This window comes from Phocoena sinus, chromosome 3, assembly GCF_008692025.1.
Source record: "Phocoena sinus isolate mPhoSin1 chromosome 3, mPhoSin1.pri, whole genome shotgun sequence".
Classification (NCBI taxonomy): Eukaryota; Metazoa; Chordata; class Mammalia; order Artiodactyla; family Phocoenidae; genus Phocoena; species Phocoena sinus.
In genome coordinates, this window is record NC_045765.1 from 156,622,918 (window position 1) to 156,639,241 (window position 16,324).

Below are 16,324 nucleotides of genomic sequence, written 5' to 3' on the forward strand. Positions count from 1 at the left end.
AAAAATGTGCAATTTGAGAGTTAACTTTACTCTCACCCATCTGAAAATATTACCAACATTGAGATTTAAAAAAAATTCTTCCCAGACTTTTGCATCATCCCATATATAGAAAAGCATTAAACTCCTTAACTTGACATATCTGGTTTTCTTTAATTAACAGTAATCTTTTGATATTCAGACTACCTGCCCTTTGTTGCAAAACTCCCATATATCCTGGCTCCTCCCCATACCTCCTCGTAGCAGTTCTCTCAGGGTTACTTGAAATGCTGCCTCCCAAGCTTGAAGTCCTAAAAATTCTCGCCAAATAAAACATAACTCTCAAAAAAAAATATGCTTCTGTTGCCTCACATTTCTCATTGAATATATTTCTTCCTGTTGATTCTCTCCCTTTTCTTTCTCTCTGTCTTCCTACCTTCCTGTCTGTCTTTCCTTCTGATTTTTTTGTTTGTTTATTTGTCTTTCTTTTTTGCGGGTGCAGGCCATGAGAGACATTGTGTTATATAACAAATTTAAAATGTATTAAATTATTACAATTACTCAAAAGTCCTTAATTTTTGTCTGGAAGGTCCATTAATTTAAAAAAAAAAGATGATTTTACATCTGTCAGATTCAGTAATATTGCAATAGAATATTCATGGCATGAAAAGAAATAATTGTAATTATCTACATTGCAAAGAAACAAGGTTCAAGTGAGAAAGAAGAAGTTAGCTTTCTACTGAATATTATAGCAGTTAGTTGCAGTTTGCAGCTAAAATTGTTAAAGTAAAAAAAGTGAGAATTTTGTATTTGTAGTTTTCTTAGAGTAGCTCTTTTAGTTTGGTATTAGAAAGCACATGCAATATAACCAGAAGATCTATCAGATCTGAAAATAACTCTCTGCTTTTTCTATTTCTATTCATTTATTCACCATGTATCATAATCTTGTTCCCTGAAAGATGACATTTTCATGATATGTCTGTCATCTCTCTCACAAGTTCTTGAGGTGGAGAGGGTTATTGATGACTACTGTGAAGTTCAGGCACTCCAATCATAGAGTAAAATAATACTGGAACAATTGAAAGGGCAGAAATGGTCTAATATGACTCACAGATTTGACAGATCTTATAATTGGTAAACAGAAGTCCAGCAGTCATAGAAAAGCTGGGTATTTTTATTAAAAAAAAAATCAAAACATCTATTTGGTCTTTATGCTACAGTGAACTTCTAAAAAGCTAAGATTACTATTTTATAAAATTGAGAAGTTCCTAATTTTTTTCTAAAGAGGCATTTTAAAAGTAGTTTTAGAAGTCAAATAATATATTAATCTTTAAGTCTTAATGATTGAGTAGAATTCACACAGATATAATACAAATAGGTATAATATACCTACTATGTTCCTGATACTTCCTTAAATCTAGATATACAAGCAGTGAACAAAACATTCACAGCCATATGTATAAGTGCAATCTAAGAAAGAAAGAATGGAAAGATATATGCCAGAGTTGGGACTAGCACTTTGTTATGAGGCTGACCTGTGCCTTATAGGATGCTGAACCTCATCTCTGGCTTCAGCACACTAGAAGTCAGTAGCAGCCTCCATTCCCTCCAACTGTGGGAATCAAAAATGTCTGCAAATGCACTCCAGGGGCAAGAATCATCTCCAGTTGAGAACCACTGATCTCTACCAACTATGGGTAGTGCTTTATTTATGAAAAAGAGCATGTGAAATAGAGGAGGATGGTGAATTGGTCTTTTAAATCTCACATTTCTCTTTTACTGTAGTTTTGAGGTTATCTTCATGTATCACTCATGAAATATGTAGAAATTAGCAAAAAAAAAAAAAAATTTTGACTAAGCACCTAAATGTGAAATGTAACAACAAACCGAAGTTCATTTTGCCTATATAAACATGCAGTAGTATGGTAACAAATACGTTATTTTTTTGTATATCACTAGATTCTTCTTCAAATTTTTATAGAATCAGGGAAGAATTCTTCCTATAGTGTACTGTTGAAAATTTCAATGGGATCATAGCAATCTTGTGTTTGTCTAGAATGAACCCCTCTTGAAGAGATAGACAAAGAGACAAAAAGCTACTAGCCAAAAATTGAGCGTATATTTATTTTTTGAGAAAAGCTTATTAACATTATCTTCTCATGATTTTTCCAAAATTACTCCCCCAAACAAAGAGAGGGGAGAATGGAGTGTGAATCTCTTTTCTCTATGCATGTACAAAGCCAAATGGGAGAAAGAGTAAAGAAAGAGAAGAAATGAGACTCCCTCCCCTCCCAGCCCCACTCCCTACTGCTGCCAGGAAATTATCATCAGCACAAAAAGTAAATGTTTTTAAATTACTGATAAATAATAATACACATTAAAAGTCATTTTCAAGATGGCCAGGGGTCCTAAATTAATTGATCATTTGATAGTCTCAATAGTTTCTACTATTTAAATTTGTGATATGTCTCCATTGTAGGAAATTGCTGTAGTTTTTATTTTATTGAAATAGTGATTTAGGTATGGATAACCAAAAGCAAACTTTTCTTGTAGATGCTTGCTAGGTACACAATTGGTTTGAACAGATCTTCAATTATGAAGGAAAGCTTGAGTTGTATTTTGACAGCTAGATTAACTGTTCTTGTTATTTTCCTTTAGCTCTATTTTATGATAATAATGATGAGCCAAACATAAATAACATAAATGGATTCAATAACATGAATCATTGGTAACACAACACTGGAATATAAATTTGAAATATGTATAATTGTCATTTGATCTATAGAACATCCTCTATTATTAATGATATTTCATGTAACCAAAGACTTTCAAGTTATTGTAGGTTTGTTAACATTAGACAGGAACTGAAATATTGACCCTAAATATAAGAATCTATTTTAATTGCATATGTGTGTTAATTTGATCATCTTAAATTTGGTGATGTCAAGTAAGCAGTTTGAAACCCAGAGGAGAGCCTTGGCTGGAAACAGAAATATGAATGACCCAAATTATATAAATTTACATAAAAATGTGATCATCTTTGCAAATTCTCCATATATGCTATTTTGAGTTTTCAGCAGCTTACTTCCTTCATTCAGAGGAATTTTTAACCATTTGGAAGAGTAAGTCAGATGATAACATACCAAACAAACCATGTTACTTGAATCATTTTAATTCAGATATCCAGTGTCAACAGATGTTTGAGAGTGAATTTGTGATCTAAATTGAAATTGTAATACAGGGAAATAAGCTTATGGCATTTTTATTGTTGAAGAATAATTGATACAGAGGAAAGTACATAACCAAAGGGGTTGATACCTCATGGAAGTATTCAGACTGCAAGGAATATTGGGGATACAAGTGTTGGTTCTGATGTTAACCAATTCTGGTGTAAACACTAATGCTATCTCTGTCACTCATGATTTTTGTAACTTTTGGGTAAATTACCTTCCCTCCTTTTAGTTTGAGAAGGACTGCAATAACAATAAATCACACACTAGGTGACTTAAACAACAAAAATTGATTTTCTTACAGTTCTGGAGAAAAGTCCAAGATCAAGGTGTTGGCAGGTTTGGTTTCTCCTGAATCTTCTCCCCCTGGCTTACGAATGAATTCCTTTTTTCTGTGTATCCACATCCCTGGTGTCTCTTCCTTTTCTTCTAAGGACACCAGTCATATTGGATTAGGGTCCCAACCTGACTGCCTGATTTTAACTTAATCACTTATTAAAGACCTGATCTCCAAAATCAGTTACATTGTGAGGCACCAAGTGTTGGGATGTCAATATATGGATTTGAGCGGCACGTAATTCAGCCCATAACACCTCTCTAAACCTTAGTTTTTATTATCTGAAAATGAAGATAATAACAGTATTTATATGACAAGATTACCTTAAGAATTAAATGAGATACAGTGTATAAATCACTTAATTGAGTAAGGCACATGTTAAATATTCAATAAATATAAAATTTTGCTGGTTTCATAATTATTATTAACATCATCCTTATAATTTTATCTGAATTTATTTTGTTTGGGTTATATTTTATAATATAAAAATATTAAAAAAGGATTACTATTCCGTGTAATCCTTATGTTTCTCTAGCATTTTATTTTAAAAATTTTTAATGCTTTTTTGCATTTATCTATGTATTTATTTTTAACATCTTTATTGGAGTATAATTGTTTTACAATGTTGTGTTAGTTTCTGCTGTATAACAAAGTGAATCAGCTATATGTATACATATATCCCCATATCCCCTCCCTCTTGCATCTCCCTCCCACCCTCCCTATCCCACCATTCTAGGTGGTCACAAAGCACCAGGCTGATCTCCCTGTGCTATGCGGCTGCTTCCCACTAGCTATCTATTTTACATTTGGTAGTGTATATATGTCAGTGCTACTCTCTCACTTCATCCCAGCTTACCCTTCCCCCTCCCTGTGTCCTCAAGTCCATTCTCTACATCTGGGCTTTATTCTTGTCCTGCCCCTAGGTTCATGAGAACCATTTTTTCTTTTTTCGATTCCATATATATATATATGTTAGCATATGGTATTTGTTTTTCTCTTTCTGACTTATTTCACAGTCTGTATCTGTATCACAGTCTCTAGGTCCATCCACCTCACTACAAATAACTCAATTTCATTTCTTTTTATGGCTGAGTAATATTCCATTGTATATATGTGCCACATCTTCTTTATCCATTCATCAGCTGATGGACACTTAGGTTGCTTCCATGTCCTGGCTATTGTAAATAGTGCTGCAATGAACATTGTGGTACATGACTCTTTTTGAACTATGGTTTTCTCAGGGTATATGCCCAGTAGTGGGATTGCTGGGTCATATAGTAGTTCTATGTTTCGTTGTTTAAGGAACCTCCATACTGTTCTCTATAGTGGCTGTATCAATTTACATTCCCACCAACAGTGCAAGAGGGTTCCCTTTTCTGCATACCTTCTCCAGCATTTATTGTTTGTAGATTTTTTGATGATGGCCATTCTTACCAGTGTGAGATAATATCTCATTGTAGTTTTGATTTGCATTCTCTAATGATTAGTGATGTAGAGCATCCTTTAATGTGTTCGACAGCAATCTGTATATCTCCTTTGGAGAAATGTCTATTTAGGTCTTCTGCCCATTTTTGGATTGGGTTGTTTGTTTCTTTGATATTGAGCTGCATGGGCTACTTGTACGTTTTGGAGATTAATCTTTGTCAGTTGCTTCATTTGCAAATATTTTCTCCCATTCTGAAGGTTGTCTTTTCATCTTGTTTATGGTTTCTTTTGCTTTGCTAAAGGTTTTTAGTTTCATTACGTTCCATTTGTTTATTTTTGTTTTTATTTCCATTTCTCTAGGAGGTGGGTCAAAAAGGATCTTGCTGTGATTTGTGTCCTAGAGTGTCTGCCTAAGTTTTCCTTTAAGTGTTTGATAGTGTCTGGCCTTACATTTAGGTCTTTAATACATTTTGAGTTTATTTTTATGTACAGTTTTAGGGAGTGTTCTAATTTCATTATTTTACATGTAGCTGGTCAGTTTTCCCAGCACCGTTTATTGAAGAGGCTGTATTTTCTTCAATATATGTTCTTGCCTCCTTTATCAAAGATAAGGTAACCATATGTACATGGGTTTATATCTGGGCTTTCTATCCTGTTCCATTGATCTGTATTTCTGTTTTTGTGCCAGTACCATACTCTCTTGATTACTGTAGCTTTGTCATATAGTCTGAAGTCAGGGAGCCTGATTCCTCCAGCTCCATTTTTCTTTCTCAAGATTGCTTCGGTGATTTGAGGTCTTTTCTGTTTCCATACAAATTGTGAATTTTTTTGTTCTAGTTCTGTGAAAAATGCCCGTGGTAGTTTGATAGGGATTGCATTGAATCTGTAGATTGCTTTGGGTAGTATATTCATTTTCACAATGTTGATTCTTCCAATCCAAGAACAGGGTATATCTTTCCATCTGTTTCTATCATCTTTAATTTCTTTCATCAGTGTCTTCTAGTTTTCTGCATGCAGGTCTTTTGTCTCCTTAGGTAGGTTTATTCCTAGGTATTTTATTATTTTTGCTGCAATGGTCAATGGGAGTATTCCCTTAATTTCTCTTTCAGTTTTTCATCATTAGTGTATGGGAATGCAAGATATTTCTGTGCATTAATTTTGTATCCTGCTACTTTACCAAATTCATTGATTAGCTCTAGTAGTTTTCTGTTAGCATCTTTAGGATTCTCTATGTATAGTATCATGTCATCTGCAAGCAGTGACAGTTTTACTTCTTCTCTTCTGACTTGGATTCCTTTTATTTATTTTTCTTCTCTGATTGCTGTGGCTAAAACTTCCAAAACTATGTTGAATAATAATAGTGAGAGTGGGCAACCTTGTCTTGTTCCTGATGTTAGAGGAAATAGTTTCAGTTTTTCACCATAGACAGTGATGTTGGCAGTCAGTTTGTGATATATGGCCATTATTATGTTGAGGTAAGTTTCCTCTATGCTTACTTTCTGGAGGTTTTTATAATAAATGGGTGTTGAATTTTGTCAAAAGATTTTTCTACATCTACTGAGATGATCATATGTTTTTTCTCCTTCAGTTTATTAATATGGTTTATCACATTGATTGATTTGCATATATTGAAGAATCCATGCATTCCTGGGATAAACCCCAGTTGATTATTGTGTATGATCCTTTTAATGTGCTGTTGGATTCTGTTTACTAGTATTTTTTTGAAGATTTTTGCATCTATGTTCATCAGTGATATTGGCCTGTAGTTTTCTTTCTTTGTGACATCCTTGTCTGGTTTTGGTATCAGGATGATGGTGGCCTCGTAGAATGAGTTTGGGTGTGTTTCTCCCTCTGCTATATTTTGGAAGAGTTTAAGAAAGGTAAGTGTTACCTCTTCCCTAAATGTTTTCTAGAATTCTCCTGTGAAGCCATCTGGTCCTGGGCTGTTGTTTGTTGGAAGATTTTTAATGACAAGTTCAATTTCAGTGCTTGTGATTGGTCTGTTTATATTTTCTATTTCCTCCTGGTTCAGTCTTGGCAGTTGTGCTTTTCTATGAATTTGTCCTTTTCTTCCAGGTTGTCCATTTTATTAGCGTAGAGTTGCTTGTAGTAATCTCTCAAGATTCTTTGTATTTGTTCACTCTCTGTTGTTACTTCTCCTTTTTTCATTTCTAATTCTGTTGATTTGAGTCTTCTCATTTTTTTTCTTGATGAGTGTCGTTAATGCTTTATCAATTTTGTTTATCTTCTCAAAGAACCAGCTTTTAGTTTTATTGATCTTTGCAGTTGTTTCCTTCATTTCCTTTTCATTTATTTCTGATCTGCTCTTTATGATTTCTTTCCTTCTTCTAACTTTGGGTTTTTTTTTTTTTTTTTCTTTTTGTTGTTCTTCTTTCTCTAATTGCTGTTAGTGTATGGTTAGGTTGCTTATTTGAGATTTTTCTTGTTTATTGAGGTAGATTTGTATTGCTGTATACTTCCCTCTTAAAAGTGTTTTTCATGCATCCCATATGTTTTTGGCCATCGTGTTTTCATTTTCATTTGTTTCTAGATATTTTTTTGATTTCCTCTTTGATTTCTTCAGTGATCTCTTGGTTATTTTAGTGTATTGTTTAGCCTCCATGGGTTTGTATTTTTTACAGTTTTCTTACTGTATTTAATGTCCAGTCTTATAGTGCTGTGGTCAGAAAAGATATTTGGTAAGATTTCAAATTTCTTAAATTTACCAATACTTGATATGTGACCCAAGATATGATCTATCCTGGAGAATCTTCCATGAGCACTTGAGAAGAAAGTGTATTCTGTTGTTTTTGGGTGGAATGTCCTATAAATATCAGTTAAGTACATCTTGTTTAATGTATCAATTAAAGCTTGTGTTTCCTTGTTATTTCCATTTTGAATGATCTGTCCATTGGTGAAAGTGGGGTTTTAAAGTCCCCTACTATGATTGTGTTACTGTCGATTTCCCCTTTTATGGCTGTTAGCATTTGCTTTATGTACTGAGTTTCTCCTGTGTTGTGTGCAGAAATATGTACAATTGTTATATATTCTTGGATTGATCATTATGAAGTTTCCTTCTCTTTCTCTTATAATAGTCTTTATTTTAAAGTCTATTTTGTCTGGTATGAGAATTGCTACTCCTCCTTTCTTTTGATTTCCATTTGCATGGAATATCTTTTTCCATCCCCTCACTTTCAGTCTGTATGTGTCCCTATGTTTGAAGTGGGTCTCTTTTAGATAGCATATATATGGGTCTTATTTTTGTATCCATTCAGCTAGTCTCTGTCTTTTGTTTAGGACATTTAATTCACTTACATGTTTGGTGGTTATTGATGTGTATGTTCCTATTACCATTTTCTTAATTGTTTTGGGTTTGTTATTGTAGGTCTTTTCCTTCTCTTGTGTTTCCTGCCTAGAGAAGTTCCTTTAAAATTTGTTGTAAAGCTGGGTTGGTGATGCTGAATTCTGTTAGCTTTTGCTTGTCTGTAAAGTTTTGAATTTCCCCATCAAATCTGAATGAGATCCTTGCTGGGTAGAGTAATCTTGGTTGTAGGTTTTTCCCTTTCATCACTTTAATTATGTCCTGCCACTCCCTTCTGGCTTGCAGAGTTTCTGATGAATGATCAGCTTTTAACCTTATGGGGATTCCCTTGTATGTTATTTGTTGCTTCTCCCTTGCTGCTTTCAATATTTTTTCTTTGTTTTTAATTTTTGTTAGTTTGATTAATATGTGTCTTGGTGTGTTTCTCCTTGGTTTTATCCTGTATGGGAGTCTCTGCATTTCCTGGACTTGATTGACTCTTTCCTTTCTCATATTAGGGAAGTTTTCAACTATAATCTCTTCAAATATTTTCTCAGTCCTTTCTTTTTCTCCTCTTCTTCTGGGACCCCTATAATTCGAATGTTGGTGTGTTTAATGTTGTCCCAGAGATCTCTGAGACTGTCCTCTATTCTTTTCATTGTTTTTTCTTTATTCTGCTCTGCAGTAGTTATTTCCACTATTTTATCTTCCAGGTAACTTATCCGTTCTTCTACCTCAGTTATTCCGCTATTGATTTCTTCTAGAGAATTTTTATTTTCACTTACTGTGTTGTTCATCATTGTTTGTTTGCTCTTTAGTTCTTCTAGGTCCTTGTTAAACGTTTCCTGTATTTTCTCCATTCTATTTCCAAGATTTTGGATAATCTTTACTATCATCACTGTGAATTATTTTTCAGGTAGACTGCCTATTTCCTCTTCATTTGTTTGTTCTGGTCGGTTTTTACCTTTCCCCTTCATCTGCAGGATATTTATCTGTCTTCTCACTTTGTTTAGCTTACTGTGTTTGGGGTCTCCTTTTCACAGGCTGCAGGTTCGTAGTTCCCATTGTTTTTGGTGTCTGGCCCCAGTGGGTGAGGTTGGTTCAGTGGCTTGTGTAGGCTTCCTGGTGGAGGGGGCTTGTGCCTGTGTTCTGGTGGATGAGGCTGGATCTTGTCTTTCTCGTGGGCAGGGCCATGTCTGGTGGTGTGTTTTGGGGTGTTTGTGAACTTAGTATGATTTTAGGCAGCCTCTCTACTAATGGGTGGAGTTGTGTTCCTGTCTTGCTAGTTGTCTGGAATGGGGCTTCCAGTGCTGGAGTCTGCTGGCCATTGGGTGGAGCTGGGTTTTAGCTTTGAGACAGAGATCTCTGGGAGAGCACTCACTGATTGATATGACATGGAGCTTGGAGGTCTCTGGTGGTCCAATGTCCTGAACTCGCCTCTCCCACCTCAGAGGCTCAGGCCTGACATGAGGCCAGAGCACCAAGACCCTGTCAGCCACACAGCTCAGAAGAAAAGGGAGGGACTTCCCTCATGGCACAGTGGTTAAAAATACTCCTGCCCATGCAGGGGACGCGGGTTCAAGCCCTGGTCCAGGAAGATCCCACATGCCACGGAACAAATATGCCCGTGCACTACAACTACTGAACCTGCGCTCTAGAGCCCATGAGCCACAACTACTGAAGCCCGTGTTCCCAGAGCCCATGCTCCACAGTGAGTGAAGCCACTGCAGTGAAAAGCCTGTGCATTACATCGAAGAGTATCCCCCACTCACCGCAACTAGAGGAAGCCCGCACACAGCAACGAAGACCCAGCGCAGCCATAAATAAATTTATTTTTAAAAAAAGAAGAAAAGGGAGAAAAAAATATATTAAAAAATAATTATTTATATAAAAAATAATAATAAAAAAAGAAGAAAGCTACCAAACCAATAAACAAATCTACCAGTGATAACAAGTGGTAAACACTATACTAAAATAAACATAAAAATCAGAAACAAGTCAATTGCAGACAACAAACCCGAAGTCTACATTTGCTCCCAAAGTCCACCGCCTAATTTTGGGATGTTTCCTTGTCTATTCAGGTATTCCACAGTTGCAGGGTACATCAAGTTGATTGTGGAGATTTAATCAGCTGCTCCTGAGGCTGCATAGAGAAATTACCCTTTCTCTTCTTTTTTGCACCGCTCCCGGGGCTCAGCTTTAGGTTTTGGCTCCACCTCTGCCTGTATGTTGCCCTTTGGCATCTGTTCCTGCCCAGACAAGACAGGATTAAAGCAGAAGCTGATTAGGGGGCTCTGGTTCACTCATGCTGGGGGTAGGGAGGGCTACCATTAATTGGAATGTGGGGTGAGCCTGCGGTGGCAGAGGCTGGCATGAAGTTGCAACAGCCTGCAGTGTGCCGTGTGTTCTCCCAGGGAAGTTGTCCCTGGATCACGGGATCCTGGCAGTGGTGGGCTGCACAGGCTCCTGGGAGGAAAGGTGTGGATAGTGACCTGTGCTTGCACACAGGATTCTTGGTGGCAGCAGCAGCAGCCTTAGCATTCCATGCCTGTCTCTGGGGTCTGAGCTGATAGCCGTGGCTCTTGCCTATCCCTGGAGCTCATTTAGGTGGTGCTCTGCCTTCTGTGGGCAGACAGGGAAGGAATCCCCTCTCTTTGTGCACCCCGAAACAATGGTCTCTTGCTTCTTTGGGAGGTCCAGACTTTTTCCTGGACACCCTCCCATCTAGCTGTGGCACACTATTCCCTTCAGGCTGTGTTCACGCCACCAACCCCAGTCCTCTCCCTGCAATCCGACCGAAGCCCGAGCCTCAACTCCCAGCCCTGCCCGCCCCAGCGGGTGAGCAGACAAGCCTCTCGGGCTGGTGAATGCGGGTCGGCACCGATCCTCTGTGCAGGAATCTCTCTGCTTTGCCCTCCACACCCCTGTTGCTGCGCTCTCCTCCGCGACTCCAAAGCTCCCCCCCTCCGCCACCCACATTGTCCGCCCACGAAGGGCCTTCCTAGTGTGTGGAAACCTTTCCTCCTTCACAGCTCCCTTCCAGAAGTGCAGGTCACGTCCCTATTTTTTATTTTGCTCTATCCAGGTGCGTGGGGATTTTCTTGCCTTTTGGGAGGTCTGAGGTCTCCTGCCAGCATTCAGTGGGTGTTCTGAAGGAGTTGTTCCATATGTAGATGTATTTTTTATGTATTTGTGGGGAGAAAGGTGATCTCCGCGTCTTACTCCTCTGCCATCTTGAAGGTCCCCCTCTCCAGCATTTTACCTGAGTTAATTGCAGAGGCACGAAATCCATTCTCATTTTGTTATTTTGGGAAAAAAAGGGAATGAAAATATTTTCCCCACTATCAACATAAAAAGTGAGTAATAATATGTTAGAAAAATGTTCATTTTGAATTCTTCTTTTTACAGTACTACTTTGAAATTTGAACTACATTTTCATAGTAAGTAACCATATTGTAGGCATAAGGAAAAGATGAATACTGTTATATAACTCAGGATATGAGAGGTTATTCTGCAATAATAAGCAATCTCTGAATAAAATAATATCTTAACATGACCGAAGTTTGTTTATTGATCATTGGCAGTTGGATGGATGGGCTGTTAGCTTTTCTCATTATAGTCATTTAGGGATCTTGGTTCATATAGCCACCACATCCCAAATGCTACCAGATATCATGGTATAAGAAAATAAAACTCTGGAATGTCTTGATTCATCTAGTAAAGGCTCTGTCCTGTAAATGAGATGTTCTATTCACTTACAACGTTTAAATCAGAGTTAATCATATGGTTACCTCCATTTGCATAGGAGTTAAGTATAATTCTATTATGTGTTCAGAAATCATAGAGTTGATATATGAATATTTAATTAACATTAATTGCTATCACAAGTTACTCCCTGTATGCTTCAAAATCCAATTCATGCATTTTGATACTGTCTTTACAACTATAGGACTTGATTCATGGTAAATCACACACACTCATGCACACTCACACACAATAAAATACATTATTGTGTAAAGATCAATTAATATCAAACTTATAACAAGTATCCCTATAGCAATATCATCCCTAATAGTTATAACATTATTTATATAAAATAAATGTAATCTGATATGATATATTATTCTCCATCAAAACACAAATTGTTCTTGAATCAAGAAAGCATAAACCTTTTTTGATGACAGTTAACAAAGCATCTCTTTAAGAATTATCTGTTGAAAAAAGGAGCCATTATAATATAAATTCATAAATATGTAGCATTCCATAAATATGTAGCACTCCAACAGACTGTTAAACAATGATGGATGTTGCTAGAAATAAGCCAATGTTAGCATATATGATTATTGACTTAAACTACTGTAACATTAATAATATAAATAGAGCTGGTTTAAAGAAATGACATATGTAGCCTTGTAACAACACATTACTATAATTGAAATAGTAACATTAAATTAAACATAGACACTGCTTTCATACAAGAAAAGTATATTTAAATATTGTAATGTTTCTTTCTCTTGAGTCAGAAGTTATGATGATTATAGTCATGATAATTCCTGAAAAATTAATCGAGTTGAATGATTGATCAATACTGTGTTTGCCAAATAGTTATAGATTCTATAAATTCTCTGTTTTATGATACAGTAATATCCACAACAAAGAAGAAAACTACTAAGAAATAAAAACAAATAAGGTTTCTGCATATGAAATCCAAAATATGTAAAGTATTAAGAATACTCAAAGAGAAATTTATATGTATTTTTCATACTTTGCCCCAATTTTGTTCTCAAATTTCAAAAAATGTTTAGCATATATATTATAAACTAGTGAAAGCATGTGAAAAGTTACATATTTCTCCAGGGCAAAAAAAAAAGTGCATTGCCTTATAAGATGCAGAATGCTAGATTTCCCACAGGGATAGACTCAGAAATAAAAGAAAATATTTAAATAAATGAATTGTTATCTTTTGTTAAGTAATTATTCCTTCTAAATATTATTTCTATGCTTCTCTTAAATGATAACTAAAATTATTTGAATCTATATAAAACAGCTGAATTATGACAATTTCTACAAATTTATTAATGTAAACTTTAAACAGGTTTTAAAATCTAGTTTTTTTTGGGGGGTTGTTATTCTTTCTTTCTAATTTTTATTGGAGTATAGTTGATTTACAATGTTGTGTTAGTTTAAGGTGTTCAGAAAAGTGAATCAGTTATACATATACATATATCCACTCTTTTTTTTTTTTTTTTAGATTCTTTTCCCATATAGGCCATCACAGAGTATTGAATAGAGTTCCCTGTGCTATACAACAGATTCTTATTAGTTATCTATTTTATATATTGTTGTGTGTATAGGTCAGTCCCAATCTCCCAATTTATCCCTCCCCTGCCCTTATCCCCTGGTAACCATAAGTTTGTTTTCTACATCTGTGACTCTACTTCTGTTTATAAATGTTCATTTCTACCCTTTTTTTTAGATTCCACATATAAGCGATATCATATGGTGTTTGACTTTCTGTGTCTGACTTACTTCACTCAGATGACAATCTCTAGGTCCCTCCATGTTGCTTCAAATAAATTATTATACTTGATCGAGTAGAAGTGTCTGTCAACTACAATGTCTATATATGATGTTGGATGTAAGGAAAATGACTGAAATCAGAAAACTTTTTCCTCATTTTTATCTTTTTAATACATTAAAATAGCTTTGTTTATGCATGAATAATATGATTCAAAGACAAAAATGGATGAGGGCAATGAGTACAATATTGACATGGCCAAAAATATTCTTAAATAAAATGTATTATGTGTGTGTCCATTTGTGAGCTATATTTAGACTTTGTGGTGGACACATATTTTGGGTACCTTCTTCAATTACCTGGATGTCTTCCATTTACCTCATTTATCTGGCACAGTGTCCTCAGAACTTGGAGTCTCAGATGAAATGGCCCACCTCATGCCATGATGTTTGTCTTCCTGAGCAACCTCCATGGGGACTATTAATAGAACCCAGAAAAATAAGAGAGCTGGTTACCTTTGTAGAGAACCCTGATGACGAAAGTCATGAGAAAAAAGCATATTCATTTCATAGGGCTGCTGTAACAAAGTACCCCACACTGGGTGGCTTAAACAGAAATGTATTTTCTCACAGTTCTGGAGACAAGGAGTCCTAAATCAAAGTGCCTGCAGGGTTGATTCCCTCTGAGGGCTGTGAAAGAGAATCTGTTCCATGCCTCTCTCCTAGCTTCTGGTGAATTATCCCCAGTCCCTGGTGTTCCTTTGCTTGTGACAGTGTTACTCCTGTTTCCATCTGGTGTTCTCCCTGTGTGTCTGTCTCTGTGTTCAAATTTCCCCTTTTCGTTAAGGACACCACTCATACTGGATTAGTCCTCACTCTAATGACCTTGTCTTAAGTTGTTCATCTACAAAGACCCTCTTTCCAAATAATGTCAAATTCAGAAATACTGAGGGTTAGGACTTCAACACCTTTTGGGGGTATACAATTCATATATAACATAGAAAAACTGGGAAGATAACTGCCCTCGGATTGCTTTGAGGTGCAATTTCTTCTTTCCAACTTTAGACAGAATGACTATGTTGTATTGTGATTTTTATATTTTATAATGTTTTGACATATTGGGGATACCTAGCTGGCTAAGGAAATTTTGGTGCTTTCAGAGCTAGCTAATCCCTAGAGACAGTGCTGACCTTAAACAAACAGACTCTTATTTCTCCAGCAAAAGAGAGTTTATTTAGGATCAGCAAAGAACTGCAATTCGGCAGTTGCAACCATGGGAAGCCATGTGCAAGTCTTCTGCAACAAGGCAAAAATAACTTTTTTTAAAGAAGGGAAAAGGAAGCTGGTTAGGCTGTAATAAAGAAAGAATCCACTGGAGGAATTGAGGTTTGAGTGTAGTGGTTTTTCATTGGCTGAGTTGTGACAGTCTCTCATTGGCTGAGCTCTTCCCAGGCAAGAAGAGGAAGTCTTTCTTCCTGTTGCTCTGCTGTTGTGTAGGATGTGAAAGCTCCCCCTTTTGGCCTCCTGACTCTATTTTAATTGTGGCCTTTGTTTATTAATTGTTACAATGATAACTTTTTGGTGAGTTCACCTTTCTTATAGACAGCTGATTCTGAATCCATATCCTTATACACCTCCTTTATCTATCTTTTATACATCCAGCTATATATCTGCTCCCCTAAATCAACTGGGCACCAAGTACTAGCCAACTAGAGGCCAGCGCCTGAGCTCCAGAGCCCACAGAATCATTCAAACTGGCCAATCCTGAATGTTTACCCCATCCTGCCATGGCTTTTCCCCAATTAATGCTGGGTCCTATGCTTTCACTTTGCTTCTCCTTCTGCCTCCTGACCCAAATTTGGTTCTTTCCCATGTGGGCTTGCATGGCATGCATGCCCCCTTGTCTTGGGAAATGTAAGTAATAACTTCTTGTTTCAATGGCATTGACATCTATGTCACTACTCAGTCACCTTTATAAATGAAAATCCCACAGATACAATTGAGACACAGATACTCAGTAAACACACCCACCAAAAGATCTGGTGGGTTCTTTCAGTCTTCTTATTAAGCACATTGTATTGCCTTACTTCACACATTTCCATGCCTCACTGCTCTTTATTTCATCACCATCACTACCCTGGTAGGAAGTTTGTACTTCTGAGATCTAATATCATCACATTTGCCTTATCTCAAGCTTTGCTTTCTAGAGGACCAGGCTAATATTTATTTAGAACCAGCAATGTACAAAATAAAAGAAAGAATGGTGAGATAAGACTTGCTTAAAAACTAGGTATTAAAATCTATTATAAAGTTCTAATTATTAAAATAATAAGATAGAAAGCCATGGTTAAAAAGACAAGTCAATATGAACTGTAAAGTTCAGAAACGCTCAACTACACATATGTGATTAGCAAATAAATAAAGCACTATATAAAAGCAGTAGCATGAGTTGCTTGATTTGTATTGAGGGCAATTAATTAATCATTAGGGAAAAAAATACCCTGAGACAAAAGCAAAACTGTGCAATAAATTATGAGA